The following is a 19,147-nucleotide window of genomic DNA, read 5'->3' as shown; positions in this document are numbered from 1 at the left end:
AGATCATATATTTGGTCTCTAACTCAATAACTTGTATTCCTACAAAAAAAAAAGAGACATTAACACAGTTAACAAACTAAAGTGTGAACATATGAGAACGCAGATAGAAAGTAGATGTCGGTGCCCTTGTATATACACTTCTCTAATTCGGGAGGGGAAGGGAACAAACAAAATAGGGATACAAGTTGACCCATTGTAACAGTGAGATGAACAAGACACTATTGAAAATGAACTCTACAACTGGGGGGGGGGGGCGTTGGGAGGGGGAGTAGTTATGGAGGTGGGAGGGAAGGGATGGTAGGGGAAAAACAAAGGAAGAGGCAACAATGCTTGATAGAAAATGTACTCATTACCTTGCTTATGTAACTGTAACCCCTCTGTACAGCATTTTTACAATAAAAAATGAACAACAAAAAAGAGAAAGTAGCCATCTACAAGCAAGAAGAAAAGTCATTAGGAGAAATCAAAATGGCCAAAATACTGCCAGTGAAATTCTAACCTCCAGGATGGGAAAATATAAATCTCTATTGTTAAATTCATCCAGCATATGGTTGTTATTATTGCAGGCCTAGTCACTATATATTCTGCATAAATACTTACATTTTCTACTTATTTGAGATCATATCCAAGCTTCAAATGATTTTAAGGAAATAAATAGCAATATGACAGCATACTAATCATTAAATCAAACATTAAACATAAGTAAATAGCATCTATGTTGTAGTTCATACATCATGCTCTTAAAATACCTAACCCAGAAAAACTAAACTTTAGATCTACTGCTGACTCTAAAATATTAGCATCAAACAAATAGAAATGTGTTCACTACTTTAAAACCATTTCATTTCAGTTTGCATGAAACTATATCTAATTGTTTTCTCTTCAGAAATAACAATTGGTTTATTCAATCTTTTGGATTCTTTTGAATTTAAGTTCTAAATTGCCACAAATGCTTAACAAACATTTGGTATCTCTTTGCGGGGGGGGGGGGCTTATTCAAAATTTAAAATAAGCAGATTAGAAATTGGAAGACTCAAGTCCACTTTTTCCTGTCATAGAGTGATATTCCTAGTCATGGTGTAGATTAAAAATGTGCGTAGGTATTTTTTTTCTTTCCAAACTACAATTACTATTCTGTAGATTTATTTAAATACTCAAAGTGTCAATGCAAATTTATACAGAAGTAAAATATACCAGCTATTATGGTTGAACATTTCTCACTAAAAGTATTTACCTGGAGAACAATAAACTCTGAAAACTCAAAATATCTTAAGCTTTTTAATTTTACTAATTTTTAAAAAAATTTATTATTTTTAAGCAATAACAAATAGGTTACATTTCTGTAATTCAGGTTATAAGTACAAAGCACAAATGTCACCCTTTCCACTATTCTCCCCCATTTCCCAACACATCTTTACTCTCAAGTTTATTTTTAAGATTATGAATTTGAAGATTTAAGATTATGAATTTCATGATTAGAAAGATAGATTTAAAATTATGATCTTAAAGTGGGCTATATTTTCTTTTCTGTTGTTTATTTTGATTTGGAGCCAGTCCTGGAGCTTGAACTCAGAGCCTGGGTGCTATCCCTGATCTGTGTTGATACTGACTGGTGCTTCAACTCCAGATCTGGGCACTTCTATTAGCTGTATAACTCAAGGCTGGTGCTCTAGCACGTGAGCCATAGCTCCACTTCTGGCTTTCTGGTGGTTAATTGGAGATAGAGTCTCACAGAATTTCCTGCTAGGGATGGCTTCAAATAGTGATCCTCAGGTCTCAGCCTCCTGAGAGGCTATAACTCACCTGGAATAAGGACCTTGTGGAAGAGGGTAGGATTTGGGTGAGTTGATTTTTTTTTAAAAGAGATTTCATTCTAGAGGACTCAGCTAAGACTTCTCACAACCAAAGTTTCATGAAACTGAAAAATCAGTGCTACTAAAGAGTAGAGATCATAGTTACAAACCACAAAAGCTAGTATAGAAAAATATAAATGCAAGTTCATATATATTGGCCAAGTGGCTTTAGGTAAATAATTTAAACCTTTATGAATTTCAATTTCCTTCTTTGTAACTGAGACTATCAATACCTTTTGGCTTTTTCACAGTAATTTTGTTGGGAACGCTGAAGCAACTTCGAGTAAAAATTCTTAAGGTCATAATGGAGCAGGGCTGAAATAGATAAATCATCTAAATTCACTGCTTATTTGTATAGCTACGGAAATTAAAGCCAACTGTATGCCTGACACTGTTCTAGCATTTTATATTAGTTTCATATAAAATCCTATCAGCCTATGTTTCAAAAGTATGTCCACTTAAATCAATAGTAAGTTTTATTAGTGAACACGATTGTAACAAAGGAAGATAAAGATACTCAGAGGTGGGAAATACTAATTGGAGAAGAGGGAAAAATGATGGAGGAGAGAGGGAAGGAATGGAAATGGAGAGAGAGGGATTTTTTCATAGTACACACTGTATGAATATACATGGAAAACCCTGGAATTATTGATGTGTGCTAATTCAAATAGAATTAAACTTTAAAAAAACACAGACAGGAAATATGAGTAATATCATCTCTAGTTGAGATAGTTAATATAATTTGAGTACTCTTCTTGGCACATCATTTATGGTTGCATTTAATTTTGAGAAGAGTAAGCAGTTTGTTTCTATATAACTTGTTGGCTTACTTTTGCTCACTAGATTGAAATTTTTGGAGAAAGAACACTTGACTGAATCTCTACCTGCATCCCCACATAGCTGATACACAATGTAGTCGATATTATTGGACAAGTAAATCGTAACATAAATGGATTGAATACATAGGACCCTGAGTATTCAGAAAAAACTACTATTTTTAAAAAGCAGGGAGGTAAAAGGCAAATACTGGCAAAGAAGGGCCCAATGATTTTGAAAGTGACTGAAATTCTTGGGAGGCATGTGAGAAAAATCAGATAGTAGTTAAAAGGCCATCTGCCAAATGAGGATCATTATTGTTCTTAGCTGCTGCTCACTGACTGAAGTGGTCATAATTGGTTTTAAATACAATACAAAGCTGAAGAACATTTTAATCTAAATAGAGTATAAGGCAGTATGAAGGCTGCAATATTCACTTAGGAGAACTTCATGCATTTGCCAAAGTAAATGTTTTTGATCGAATGTTTGATTCTGCATCGATATAGGTATATTGTATCCACAAACTGTAATGTTTAATTGAAACCCCTTTGTACCACTACTTTAAGATAATAAAATGAAACAAAGAAAATACTTGGTTCTTAGTATATGTCATATCTGCAGTAATTTCTTTCTCATGCTTCTTCATCTCTCAAGAATAATAGCTCAATCTGTTGAACACACAAGACCCAACCTAACTGGTAAAACCCGTACTATCTCCCATTTATCATGCTAACTTTACTTTCTACTCCTCTAAGTATGCCATGCCATGTTAGGCTCCAGCCATACAGCTTACCATGATGATCTCTCACACCACACCCAGAGTCTTGTCCTTGTCCATCTCAATGATTTACGTGTCCCCGAATACCTACTGGCTAGTGCTATTCTCATATATCATCTCTCTTTACCTTTCAAAAGCCCATTTCAAACTGCAAACACTATTAATTCTTTTGTTATATTTCTGGATAAATGTACTAATTTATATGGGTTTTTTATTATGAAAATACCGTACAGAGGGGTTACAATTACATGGGCAAAGTAATGAGTACATTTCTTATCAAGCATTGTTGCCTCCTCCTTTGTTTCCCGTTCCTATCCCTTCCCATCTCCCGCCCCCCCACCAAACACACACACACACACACACACACACACACACACACACACACACACACACACACACACACACACACACACACACACACACACACACACACACACACACACACACACACACACACACCTCTGCACCTCCTTCGCCAAAGATGTAAAGTTTGACATAACAACTTGTACATCTCATTGTTGCAATGGGTCCACCTTCCCCTCCCAAATTATACCAACATCAAATATAGTGAAAACAGGGGTTATATCATGGGGGAAAGACATACAAAGCAACAAAGTAATCATCTTACTAATACATTAGAAACAATAGCAAGAAACAAAAAATATTTGAGTCCTTATCTTGGGGTTCATTTTGCCTAACAACAACTTATCTGACTGTTTCTGCTTGTCTCAGACATATACTAGTTATTGCGAATAAGGGAAACCATGGGACCTATGTTTCTTTGGGCCTGGCTTATTTCACTTAATATAATTTTTTCCAAGTCTTTCCATTTCCTAACAAGTGGGGCAATGCCATTCTTTCTGATGGAGGACATAGCTAGCAAGATCAATAGAAAGCCCACGGATTGAGAGAAGATCTTCACTAGCCATACAACAGACAAGGGTCTCATATCTGAAATATACCTGAATCTCAAAAAATTAAATCCCCCAACAACAAATCCTTAAAGAAACAACTTCCCAATAAATAAGTGGGCTAAAGACTTAAAGAGAAACTTCTCTGAAGAGGAAAGAAGGATGGCCAATAGACACATGAAGAAATTGTCAACCTCCCTAACCATTAAAGAAATGCAAATCAAAACAACGTTGATACCAACCTCACTCCAGTTAGAATGGCTATAACCAAGAACTCTAATATAATAACAGATGCTGGAAGGATGGGGACAGAAGGGAACCCTATTGCATTATTTGTGGGAGTGTAAACTTGTCAAACCACTTTGGAAAGTAGTATGGAGGTTCCTCAAAAGACTCCACATCGAGCTCCCCTATAACCCAGCAATCCCACTTTGGGGCATTTACCCAAATGATCACAAACAAGACTATACTAAAGCTACCAGCACAACTATGTTTATTGCAGCATTATTTACCATAGCTAAGATATGGAACCAACCCAGATGCCCTTCAGTAGATGAATGGATCAAGAAAATGTGGTATATATGCTCAGTGGAATTCCTGTGCCTCCATCAGAAATAATTTATATGTTTTATGACCATAAAAACTAATCCACGCTAGAATGTAAACTCTTAAAGACATGGTTTAGGTCAGGCATGGTGATACATGCCTGTAATATTAGCTACATGCGAAGCAAAAGTGAGGGAGATTGCAATCCAAGGCCAATCCAGTTAAAACAGCTGAAAAATAATCTAAAGTAAAAAGGAACTTCAGGCAAAATCAAGAGGTAGAGTGTCTGGCAATCATAAGGCCCCAAGTTCATTCCCATTTTAACCACAAGGAAACTGAGGCAAGGGTTATTTTCTGTCTGGTGATCCACTGTATTATTAGAACACAGAAATAGATCTGCATGTGTTTATTTGAAGAATGCAGTAATGATTTTGATTGAAAATATATCTGTCAATATTTTGGCTTTAAGTTCTTCTTGATTACATTTTAATCAACCCTTCAATGGTGAATTTCATAATTATATATGACTAAAGATCAAATAAACTCTCAATATAATTAAGTTTATTCTATTTTTATTCGTTTCTAAAAGCAGAATGCTAAATTAAGTGTATAGTAAGTAACTGATTTAGAAAAAGTTGTGCACTAGGATTAGCAGAGTAAATCAAACTCAGATCTCTCATAGCAAAGTCAGCAGAAACTAAGATGTCTATCTCACCTCAGTCAGTCTGAGGCCATGAGGAAGAAACACCTATTTTACTAGGAAATTAACTCTGGAACAACCAATATATATACTTTTGCTGTTTCTCTCTGTTCAACTTATTGGAATATTCATTATAGTTTATTATTTAGATCATATATAATTATTGTTTATTCTAAATGTACAAATAGAAGCCAAAAAAGATCTTCAAATGTGTTGGGTATTTCTTCTGTTAAAACCTGAAATGTAATGATTAAACAGAGATTTCAAATATCTCTAACTGAAGAGATGTAGGTATTTTCCATGTGTTACAGAAGAGGACAAAGGACTGAAGTGAGACTGTTTAGCAATTTGGTTATTCATCTAGGCCCTTCTAATGTCTAAAATTTTCACAATGTGAAGCTTTCAGAAGTAGTAGAAGACCTATATTCGCGATATACAAAAGGATACCTACCCGCTATATGTGACTACTGAATACTCACCTATATCCAAACACTTGAAATGTAAATAGTATGACTAAGAATCAGAATTTCATCATTTAACTTACAGAGACTTGTATGAACAAAGAGTATTTAATTGGTGTAGAGTTTCACTCATGCAATACAAATTAATTCTATAGCCTTGTTACTCACAGTAGCAAAAGTCAAAATTACCATATTATTTACTTGTAAATTTGTTTAATGATAAGGAGTTCTTACCATAAGTAAATAAATCTGACATATATACCAAAATTAAAAATTCATATTTTTACATTAGACAACTGAAGTTTAAATATAATATTTTAGATTTAATGTTTCCTCCCTGTTGGTCAGTTTATATACATAACATTTAATATATTTAAATTTTTTCCATAGAAATTGAATATAATAAAAATGTTAAATGCTCCCAATGTATTATTTACTATATATATGGTGTACATATATGTACATATGTATATAAATGTATATATATACATATACATATGTATATATACACACCATATATATGTATATATATATATATATATATAGTTGTAATGAATTTTCTAATGATCATAAAATTTACATTGAATTCTTGGAGCTCCTTCTCTTTTTGCTGACTGTGGTTCCATGACATCTCTGTGGCCGTCAGCCAGAATGTGACTCATAGTTATGGCTGTAATAATCCTATGATTCTGAAACTCAGCTCACTGTTCCATGTGTGTTAGTTAATGGTTCAATCCAAACTTCTATAGACATGTATGTATTTTAAGGGAATGCTCTAGTGAGAAAGAAGAAAGTCAATTGTTGAAAATCTATTTCAAGTGGAGTGTTTTGCCTACTATGAAAATTTCACACCCATGTTTTACAGTTTGTTTGGAGTCTAAACCCTGGTAATAGCTGCTTCTTACTTCTATCATATCCCTGCATCAGTGAAGAAGATATATCGAATCCTACCTTTTACAGTATTTGTTGCAAAAAAAAAAGAAGTCCATTAGTTTCATTAAATTCCTCATTTAAAGAGAAATTCCCATTTTTATCCTGACTTGGGACAAGAGATAAGGATTCTTGTAAATTTCCACAATTATACATATATGTATATTGACAAATATACATATATAGGGCATATACAAATTATGCTTACATTATATATACCTGCATGCATTTTTCCATTTCATAACTTACAGACTGGCATAACAGCTTTATAGTACGTCATTTAAAAAGTCCCATTTTAATAATAAAGTCACAAGATAAACAGCCATAATTGAATTCAAGCATTTTACCTCATTTTTTCATAGGTTATTTTCCTTAAATCTATGTCCCATTTCTACTTGTTTATTTTATACATAGGGGCCCAACAATTCTATTTTAAACTGTTTTAATGTAGAAACAATTTTTTCAGATACCTAGCCAGATATGCTAAGCACAAACATATGTACAAATACAATATTTGTACTGGTTAAAATGAAACTTTTAGTTTAATTCTTTGAATGTCTATTGAATCAATATTCTCAAATTCCTCACCATCATTTTTGTATTATATTTAAACAATAATAGTTCATGTGTGTTATGTGTTCAGTACAATTCTATTAAAGAAAGTAATGACCTGAACCTGAACTCCTGGTCACAGCTGAGAATGTCTTGAAAAATGGCCACAATTTTCATTTTACTGCAACTACTTGATACAATGAACAATGAAAAGAGAAGTTAGATAGATATAGAAAGAACTGACAGGATAAAAGCCCGGGCAGGAAAGTCCATGAGACTCTTATCTCCAGTAAACCACTAGAAAACTGGAAGTGGTGCTGTGGCTCCAGTGGTAGTGCTTGCCTTGAACTGAGTGAGGGACAGCGCCCAGGCCCAGAGTTCAAGCCCCATGACCGATCCAAAAAAAAAAAGTGAATGAATGGCTCCATGGACTGTTTTTCTATTATCCCAATAATTTTACTAGGCTTTAGACTAATTCATATAGACATTTTTCTTACAATCAAATGTCTATGGTCAGACCTGTATTTCAGCTATTTGACAACCCAGAGGCACTTCTAAGGGATTCATACCTGCATGGCCTAGGTTGCTGCTCATCAAACCTTCTTCTTATGTAGGGCACATAACTGAACAAGATTTTCTGTTTTCCTTATTTGCAGATAAAATAATGTGATTGAATTTCTGCCAATGGAATTCACAGAATTGACTAGTTATGAGATGTCCCATAAAACTTCCTCTGTGTTCTTTTTTCTGCTCTTTCCATTTTGGCTGATTGAGACCTGCAACAACCTTGAAGTCGACATGAAGAACTTGAATTTCTACATTACTGCTAAGTGAGCTTCTAGCAGCCAGTATTTCTTACTTTGGACTTAGGTGGCTGAGACACACACACACACACACACACACACACACACACACACACACACACACATGCACACACACACACACACACACACACACACACCAATTATGTTCAGTCACTAAAATTCTGGGATTTGTTAACTGCACTAGCATTGACCATCTTAGAATGCACATGGAAGATGACAAACAGATTTAGTTCTTTAGTAGTGATTTTGGAGAGGAAAAGGTGACAAAATGTAGAAGGAGTATAAACCAAACATAAAAAAAACAGGTGTCTTGTTTCATCATAGTCTATGTTATACAGATGTTTCAGCACAACTATTAAGATCAGAAGAGTGAAATAATTAGAACTCACAAAGGGAAAATAGGAAAGCTGTAAGCATGCACCTGACACTGAATAGCAGAAGAAATATTCATTGCAGCTGTCATTGGACTGATAATCTGAAGGCAAAGCAATGCTATTTTGTGCAAACAATATATAATACTTAGAGAACAGCAATTAGAATCATGAGTCCTTACAAAACTGAATGGCGCCTGATAGTGTTTACTCAATTTTAAATTGCTGGAGTAGTGACAGGAAAATGAGCCCTACAGAACATTTTAGAAATTTCACTCAAGAGCATTAATGACATATAGGAAAAAGCAAGAGAGTTAAAGAGAAAGGTTCACCATTTTCATTTTCATTTATGGTTTTTTTTGCCTGAGGTATCCCCCATTATCGGTTTTCATAGTAATTCCAGGCTTCCCTGCATTTTACAGAGGGGATTTATTTAATGTCAAAACATTTAATGAAATAATTTACTGTGTGTATAAAGAAAGCAATACCTAACAGAGAATTTTGTACTAATTCAGCATTTATTTCCACATGTGCATATTAACACTAATTCTTAAGAATAATTTACTAAGTATATATTGCTCATATATCTTGCCACAAAAAAATGAAACTGTTGAAAGACATGTTTATCAGCTCAATTCTATCACCAGATCACTTTTGAAAGCTCTTCAACATAAGAATTGACAAATTACAACTTAGTTCTGTACATCAGCTCCTTTTTTTCCATTGAATTTCCTCCTGTGTTTTAACTGGGAACACAAAGATGTAGATATAACAAAACCATTCCTGGTATGACTTCATTTATTTCTATCCACTAAGCCAAACTCAAGTATATTTAGTTTGGCTGTATGCAAATTATTTTATATATAATAACTAATACAATCATTTTCCATGATTACTTATGCAGCCAAGTCTCAGTAATGTATTTTATTAACCATGCATGGCTCACAGGTGGCATGTTTTATTAAGTTACAGTATTAAATTTGTGTTATTACAACAGCAGGTTTCATCATTTTTTGGGATGTCCCCAAATTGAACTTAGGAAACCTGGTGGAAATTCTTCCAACACACCATTCAATGGACATTTAAAATGTTATAATTAATTTAAATCTCATCAAAATGTGAACAGCATGTATCAAATATGTAAATCTGCCCATTAGACAGAACACCAGGTGAAATTTATACCTCATGCGTCCAAAAATGATCAATCCAACAGAAATACAAATCAATGTCTTAGATAATTAAACAGCAAGCAGTGTGATTAAATGACTGGACTTACAACTCTAGATGTCAATAATGTATATATATATATACACTCAAAATCATGGTGAACTGAAACTATTGGAGATTAAGAAGATAAATCCAGAATGACAAAGTAGAGGAGGTATGATGGAGCTACGTAATACACAATAAATTCTGATAATGTATCACAAAAACTTGTAGATACTGGTCCAAGCAGTGTCAAGAAGGAAAAGGAGTGAAGGGGGTTAAGATAGAACTTTAAAGTATAAGGCCTTGAGTTCATTTCACTCTAGCAACCATTCTCTGAGAACAAACTCTAAGGTAGATACAGCTGTACTTCTTATATAAAGGCAAGATACAGAGACAGGTGAGGCAAGAGAATTCTCCCTGAAGCGCTAAATATATTATTAGTGTTATGATGCTACAGACACCACACATAAAATAAATAAATCTAACAAAATATTCTTATATTCCAAGAATTCAGTAGAAAGAGGAACATAGCCAAGATGATCAAGATAGGTCTCAACAAGAAAAATACGTCTTAGTGAGAAAAACAATTGTGAAATGGCTCCAGAGTGTCATGGAATTTGTTACTACCATGGCAATCAAGGAGACATCTCTTGCAAAGTGATTGTCATTAAAAAAAGAAAACAACACTTTATTTCCTTCGCTAGGCACATGGAGAGCCCTCATATTTGTCTGTGTAAATTGGTATTTATTCTGCCCACAGCTGAAGAGGATGCTGCTCTAATTTAAACCAACCAGAAACTTTGAAAATTTGGTACTTTTAATTATAAAGCACAGATACTGGGAGCTGTGCCCCCAGTTAGCAGTTTGTCTATATGGAAAATGAAAAATCTAAATTAGTTCTCAAAATTTATGATTTTCTTCTTTGTCTTTGTGTTTTATTGATTTTAAATTTCCTTGGAAACCTTTTATAATGAAATCTGCTCCAATTTGTATCTGAAAAGGCAACTTTGTATTTTGAATAGCAAAATGACTTTAATCAATTCATGACAATATTCAAAATGTGGTTATAGCACAAAAGAATACAAGACCCGATTTGTCACTCAAATGGAAGTTGGGAAAATTTTCATAAAAGCATTTATTATGATATTAGGAAGCTCATTCCTCCAGAACAATAAAGTTATAGCAGACTTTTAAGTAGGACAATAATACAATCAAAATTAAAACCTAAGTAAGATAATCAATAGTGTGTGTTAGTTGTTGCCCAATAAATAAGTGGGCTAAAGACTTAAAAGAGAAACTTCTCTGAAGAGGAAAGAAGGATGGCCAATAGACACATGAAGAAATGCTCAACCTCTCCAGCCATAAAAGAAATGCAAATCAAAACAACATTGAGATACCACCTCACTCCAGTTAGAATGGCTATAATCAAGAACTCTAATAACATCAGATGCTGGAGGGGATGTGGACAGAAGGGAACCTTACTGCATTGTTGGTGGGAGTGTAAACTTGCCCAACCACTTTGGAAAGTAGTATGGAGGTTCCTCAAAAGACCCCACATTGAGCTCCCCTATGACCCAGCAATCCCACTTTTGAGCATTTACCCAAATGATCACAAACAAGACCATACTAAAGCTACCAGAACAACTATGTTTACTGCAGCATTATTTACCATAGCTAAGATATGGAACCAACACAGATGCCCCTCAGTAGATGAATGGATCAAGAAAATGTGGTATATATACAAAATGGAATTCTATGCCTCCATCAGAAAGAATGACATGCAATGTGGTGAGGAGTATATGATGGTGAGAAAGACAGTGTACTTTCATCCATTCCTAGAATGGATAATTCTAGGAATTGTGGACATGGATATTTGACGAAGCAGTGGAATAGAGAAAAAATGCGATTTGATGTGCATAATATATTTCTGTACTAGAAAGGAATGATGCATAAGAACATTCCAGTCTTGTTTCTGGATACCAGTGTTGGCTAATTAGATGGGATAAGAGACAAAGGAATTATTTCATTCACTAAATTCTACAAAAATCAGTAGTAAAGCCAACATGTATGAATGTGTGAAGTCTAACTCCAGAGTTAATTTTCTTAACTGTTTACTCTTTCCTCATCTTCAACTTGTTAAAAAAAAAAGTCTGCTCTCGCTGCCACCACTCACTCACTCACTTTCTAGTAAATTCACTAATGTCTTTCTCAGAGTATTATCCTTGGAAGGGGACACATTTATTAGAAATGTAGATCCCTGAACCTCACACTATAAAAGATGGTTGAGCATACATCTGCTTTGTTTTAATGTATTTATCAATTCATTTTAAGTGCCCCCAAATTTGAAACTCTCTCACTTAAACACTTGCAATGTGACTTCTTCTAAGTACTTTCGTGTTCTTTACAGTCTCCTATCATCATTCTGTAAAGCATTCTGTCACTGTTCTGCTAGAATAAAGGCTTGAATCACCTTTCCTAATTCCTCAAGTTCCAGTTCGAATAACTTCCAAAGTATCCCTATACCCCACTGTCCCAGTTAAGTCAACCAAGTTTCCCTCTGTGAAATTGGATGATCCCCCTATACTAACATACTAATTTTGTTATTCTTTTGTCTTATGTTTTTGTATTGTGATTTACTTGAGAACAGAAAAGCACTAATCTCTAGAACATAGAAGACAAGAGAAAATAATGTAGGGAGTGGGTAAGAGGACTAATCAGAATCTCCTGAAACTTGCTGAGACCATTACTGACTCTTCCTATAACTGCAACAACTGGAAAGAACTTGGATCACATGGGGAAAACATCTGCCAGGAAGAATTCACCTGGTGACCCAAAAGCAAAGTAAATTCAGAAAAAAAATCTGCCTTCATCATAAAGTCATTAACCGGCCTTTTTCTTACCAAGAGAAAATAAATGAATGAATGAAATCTTAAAACTATGAACTTCATGGCTGTAGAATCCCAGATGTCCTATTCTGTTCCTAAAAGTAACATAGGCTAAGAAAACAGGAATGTCGGTGGTGGGGGGGGAGGGGGGTATAATTGGGTGGGGGAAGGGGGGAGGCTGGGAAGGGAGGTGAAGGGTAAACAAAGGAGGAGGCTGCAATGCTTGGTAAGAAATGTATGCATTATCCTGCCCATGTAATTGTAGCCCCTCTGTACAGTATGTTCTCAAATAAAATAAAATAATATTAAAAAAAAAGAAAACAGGAATTTTTTGTTCAAACATTTTTGTATGAAATGATCAAACAATTATGATGATAATCCAAGATAAAATTAAATAATATTGACGATTATCCTTGAAACAAAATTTGGACACACTTTTAATATACTTTGTATGTGATACTTTTTTACAGATACCTTAATTTGGACATGTCAGGACCCCAAAGCTATACTGCCTTGCTAATAATACCTGTTACATTTTAGAGCAGCATAGAACTCTCCAGTAGCCATCTCTATTACTTGCTAGAGGTTATAATATTGTATTCTTTCTGACAGCACAGAATATCACTTTATGTATTTATAGATAAGTATCTAGACTGGGAAATCTGCCAGCAACTTTCATTATCAGCCAAAGAAAAATTATCTACAAAGTCTAAATTTTAAATAGACCTAACTAAGCAAAGATTCTAATTGTCTTTTATGTCCCCAGAGAAATAAAGAGGGCTTTGAACCTGATTCAGCTGAGATGCAACATAAGGTGGCAAAGGGAAATGATATACTTCAATGCATATTGTAGATAATGGTGAGATTCTGTTTATGTTCCTCAGAGGCTGGAAGCTTTTCTACACTCAGGCCCTAGAAATGAAAATTGTCCTTCAAAAATGGCATATAGTTCCTGGATCTAAAACATTTGGTGTTGTACTCTCTATTCCTTATCAGCATAGTTTTGCCCAGTGATCATAGAGTCATCTTCCCAGCCTTTTGAGTTTCACAAGACTGCCTCCTACTTTGTAAGGCTCATTATGGAATGGAGATAAAAATTCCAACCAGTAAAAATCTACCCCTCATCAGTTAGACTAGAATAAATTATTTGGAGCTGAGCAATAGTAATGATTTGCTTTTGTGTTAAAGAAGCAGAAAAGAAAAACAACTACTGTTTCATGAAGTATATCTAGGAATATGACTGCATTGCTATACAGCAGAAGATAAAAGGGTTTTTGAAAGAGTCTTCAGTTCCTTGTAAAGGCCATGATTCTGGGATTTGCCCCGAATCTGTTTGTCCATATTTGTTAAGGCAATGAGGCTTCCATCTGTTTTATCTTGACTTAAAGATGCAGTTTTTAAAGTAAAATCATAAGGCAATGTTTACTGAAAACAAAGTATCTCTACATCTCACCCAACTAAAATGTAGATTAAAATAACAACCCTAGAAAGATGGAATTTTATACAATCCAATGTCACTTCATTTACAAAATATTTATTTGAAATATACCTAACACCTTCAAACTAATTATGTGGCCCAAAAAAGTATTCACAGGGCTGCATCAAATTTTAGATAATAGTACCTAGAAAGACATGTGAAAAGCAAATTAATTTGCATGGACATGTTTGCAGATAGATATGCTCTCTGAAATGATAGGGTAAACAAACACACTTTGCTGTGGCAAGTCACATTTTCTTCAAGAGTAAGTATGGCATTTGGTAGAATTCAATTTTGGAAGAATATGAAAAAAATAAATCTACAGCAGCTGTCAAAACCTGTCAGTTATATAAAATTACACCTTTAAAATTATTCTTTTCCAGAATAGCTATACTATCCTTAAAAACTTAAGCAGAGTTTTGTATATTTCTAATTTTCCATGAATGCTGAATTGTCTGTCTCCAAAGTGATATTTTAATATTAGTTTGGCTTTGTTTATAATTTGTTTATAATTGAATAAAAAGCAACTTATAGGTTTAGTCAAACACAAGATAAACTGTCCCATGTGTACATATATAGTGTATTTGTTTTGTGAGAGGAAGTTAGTCATTATTAAAATTTATGAAATATATAGTAAAATATTTTATTTCAGAAACAAAAGAAAAATCTGTAAACAATGCAAACAGTCACTCACTGGTGCTGGCAATCATGTCATATTCTCCCAGAGATTTTGGGTCCACAGAATCATGCCAGCATCTGAAAAATGCTGCAGATATTTCCTCTATGTGTGCATGAGTAAACATACCCCTCTACATGCAATGATCATGTTTCACAGACTTGTGGTACCCTGTTTGGGAATTGTAGTAAGAAATATTTTCTTCCTTTGTAAACGAGTGCATCTTAAAAGCAATGTCTTGTATCACAGAAATTCTCTCTAAAAAGGATTATCTAATCCAGTTTCCTTAAAGCCCAAATAGGTAAGGTGATTTCTCCAAAGATGCATAGCTAATAATAACTGGGGTTGATACAAGAATGTCAATATATTAGCTATTTGTGTAATGGTATTTCAATTAATGTAGGCTTTCAATTTAGAAGAATATGTATCTAGGCCTGCATAAGTGACTAATGAAGAAAAAGTAAAAGAGACTTCAAATTGCAAATATCTCCACTGCTCTAAGAGCCATCCTGCCGAGTAACAGCTTTTTCCCCAGTGATCACATAAATGCCAATATAAATAAAGGACCTGCTTCTGGATTTACTAGTCAAATCCTATAGAGCTGTATCAGAGCCTAGGCCTCCCATTAGCTTCAAAGAGATTTTAGTTCTTGGCTCAATTCTGTGGGGATGCTAAGCAAGACATGATGCAGACCAGTGCTTCTGAGATAAAAACTAGAAGCAAGTTACTACATATGACAGTAGAACATTAAGGAAAATGTTTTTCATCCTTGCACAGTACTACATTTCTCTGATGATCTCCTTTAATTGTTGTTATCACATTATACTACAACAATGAAACCGGGGTTATATCTTCTCAGGGAAATGTGCATAACAATATAAACAGCTATTGTGTTTCCAAAGTTATTAATTTTGACAATTGTCCCATGGGTTTACCTAGTGATTCAGATTACTAAAGCTGCACTGCATGACCTAACTCTTAGATGCTCTGCAGGAAAAGGTTTCCATTTCTTTTAAAGAAAAGTAAATACTAGTATTTTTCAAAAAGCATATGAGTCATTTTTTATTATTAAGATGATATGCTTATTGCAGGCTAACTTCATAAAGACAAAAAATGATTAGTTAACTCACACTTTTTTCAAAAGGGAACTGTGAATTTCTGGTGAGTTCCCAACTACCCCAACTGCATTACCTCTGGCTAATAACAATGAAGGGAGAGTAGGAGAAAGAAAGAGATCACATACCATATAACAGGAAAACAGACAGCATTTGGAGGTCAGGTTCACTCTTAGAACAATCTGCTGTCTCTAGATTTCAAAGATCCTGTGAGAACTACTTTCCTCCTCTCTGAGGCCCTGATCCCAGATGACATAAGGACCTCCTAGTAGGAACCATGTATCAAATATGAAATTTTAAGGGATGCATTCAAACTACATCTAAATAAAAGGAGAATGTTATTGCTCCTCAATTAGAAAACTTCCTGGCCAATGAACTACCTAGACATTACACAAGACATCAATTTCAAAAGTAGGTGCTTTTTAACAAAAGAAGGTAGATCAAACACAGGATTAATAATGAACACATTCTCAGTCTCATTCTTCCATTTAATCAAATTATACAATAAATACAGAAAATATGTATTTATTGAACCAAATATTCTGCACTAATGAAAATTTAGATATGGTAATTCTGTTGATAATCAGATTTTCTCTTGGTAAGCCTAAGTGGGGCTGGTAAACCTCCACTTCAATAAAACAAGCAATATTCTAGGGATTGCTGATCACAAATGGTCAAATAGAGCTTGGGATGTTTGTGGCCTAACATAATGAGGGATGAAACTTTATTCAGATAAATGCTAATGTTTATCAAGTAATTACTATGTGCTAGACATGCATTATGCCTAACTCTCACAAGACTTTCCTGAGGAAAGTATCATTGTTCCTATTTTACAGTTAATAAAAAATAAGGAAAATGAGGTAACTAATGCAGTGCTGGCTTTGGCAGTACATATATTAAAATTTAAACGATACAGAGAGGATTAGTATGGTCTCTGAAGAAGTATGACAGCAAATTCATGAAGTGTTCCATATTTAAAAAAAAACAACCTGTGACCCCTTCAAAAAAAAAAGATAACTAATGCAAATAAAGTTAAAGGATAAGTATAAACTTAAGAGTTACCTGGCTCAAAAACCTTGTCTCATCCAGGCACTGTTGGCTCATGCCTGTAATTCTAGGATTCAGGAGGCTGAGATCTGAGGATTACAGTTCAAATTCAATCAGGGCAGGAAAGGCCATGGGACTCTAATCTCCAATTAACCACCAGAAAACCAGAAATGGTGCTGTAACAGAAAGTGGTAGAGTGCTAGCCTTGAACGAAAGAGCTCAAGAACAGTATCCAGGCCCTGAGTTCAAAGCCCACAACCAACCAAAAATAAAAATATAAACCTTGTCTTACAAACTGCAATCAGCCTCAGGAAAAAATAATGCAGAAACAATCTCAAAGATAACTAAAGCAAAAATGGGCTGGAGTTGTTGGCAAACAAGGATATCAGGGACCTGGAAAAATGTGCTTTATGAAAAAAGTCCAAACAAGAATTTCCTATTTCAGGAACTATATATCTGAAATTAATTTACTTTGAAGAATAAGACATTTGTAATTTAAATTTCAAAACATTTATTAGAAAACGTTTTTGTTGCCAGGCACCTGTGGCTCACACTGGTAAACCTCAATACACAAGAGGTTGAGATGAGAATTGTGGTTCAAAGCCAGCCTAGGAAAACTCTGTAACAGACTCTTATCCACAATTAACCAGCAAAAAGATAAAGTAGAGGTTTGGCTCAAGTGGTAGAGAGCTAGCCTTAAGCAAAAAAAGCTCAGAGACATGCCCAGTGTTAAATTTTAGTAGTTGTAGTTTTTCTAATATCCCTCTTCATCCACCTCTGCCTCCCTCTTTCTCATGAGAATTCTAATTTCTTCACTTATCTTCCTTCCTTCCTGAAGATATGTGTTTCTGAGGTGGACTACACTCTTTGTGCTCTGATATTTCTAAGCGATCTATGATTATTCCCTATCCCTTGGCAATGAATACTTTAGTCACAATTCCACTCAACTATGAAAGTCTATTATGTGACTCCTGTTAATGTTCCATAGTTTTAAAAAATATCCAAAATAGAGATTACTCCTTTTCTTCTGATGGCTTTACTAAGTATAGATGGTTCCTGATTCTGTTACATTCACCTTATAATAACAATGCAACCGGATGAAGAAAAAGTCTTACATTCCAGTCTTAAGAAGACATGCTAAAAATATAATTCTTTGAGACTGTTCCTTTTCAAAAAACATTCTGCTTATAAATTACAATGCCGATTGTTAATGTGGAATTATTTCTTAATATTCTAGAACTTCCTTAAAATGACTGTGGAAATACTATTTGAACATGGAAGTATGTGTAATATAGGTCAATTCAAACCATTGTACAACCACATACTTAAGTCACATAGAAAGTCTAACTAAAGCCCCTGGTTGAAATATATCTTGTTTTCAAACAGAAAACATTCTATTCATATGACTTTTTTGAGTATTTTTTCCATGAACTAAGTGAACTGCCTGATTTCATTGATCCACACATTTGAACCACTGTACATATTACCCAAAATATTCATAAGGCAGCTGCACAAGAAGAAGAGAAAATCAAGAGCAGTATTATCCAAGAGACAAACAGTAAGAACTACATACAAGTCATGGATGTAATTAAAAATTCTCCAGTACTCATACTAAGAAAGTTTAAAGGAAATCAATATTGTATGTTATTTAATCCACATGTGAACAGTATAATTATTTGAGAAAATTCTGTATTTCTATTTTCATAGTGTCTTCAATATCCAATTGGTTGTTTTCTATTTTTAGAACATCTCAATATTGAAAGCAGACTGTCAAATGTTCAATAACATACTTTGTAGTAAATGCCAAACTGTATAGTCTAACTCTGTAATTACAAAACAGTATAATAACCAAATCATAGAGAACTGGTGATATCAGAATAATATCTAAATTGGTTTTAAACTATATAGCAGAAGAACAAATTTTACTGCAAATTTTAGAATGAATCCAGGTAGTTTTATTGATCTGTTTGAAGCATTCAATGAAGCTCTCAATATA

At 34.2% G+C, this 19,147-nt stretch overlaps 1 non-coding gene across 1 annotated transcript; it reads left to right on the top strand.

The window, feature by feature from the left end:
- The first annotated feature begins 16,976 nt into the window (after positions 1–16,976).
- LOC138821391 (U6 spliceosomal RNA) lies at positions 16,977–17,082 on the top strand. The gene has a single exon (XR_011370141.1). It is a non-coding gene; the product is annotated as a U6 spliceosomal RNA (small nuclear RNA).
- Positions 17,083–19,147: the final 2,065 nt, after the last annotated feature.

This window comes from Dipodomys merriami, unplaced genomic scaffold, assembly GCF_024711535.1.
Source record: "Dipodomys merriami isolate MVZ:Mamm:240054 unplaced genomic scaffold, mDipMer1.0.p SCAF_91, whole genome shotgun sequence".
Taxonomy (NCBI): Eukaryota; Metazoa; Chordata; class Mammalia; order Rodentia; family Heteromyidae; genus Dipodomys; species Dipodomys merriami.
The sequence above is the reverse complement of the archived record's forward strand: the minus strand, read 5'-3'. Positions and strand labels throughout refer to the sequence as shown.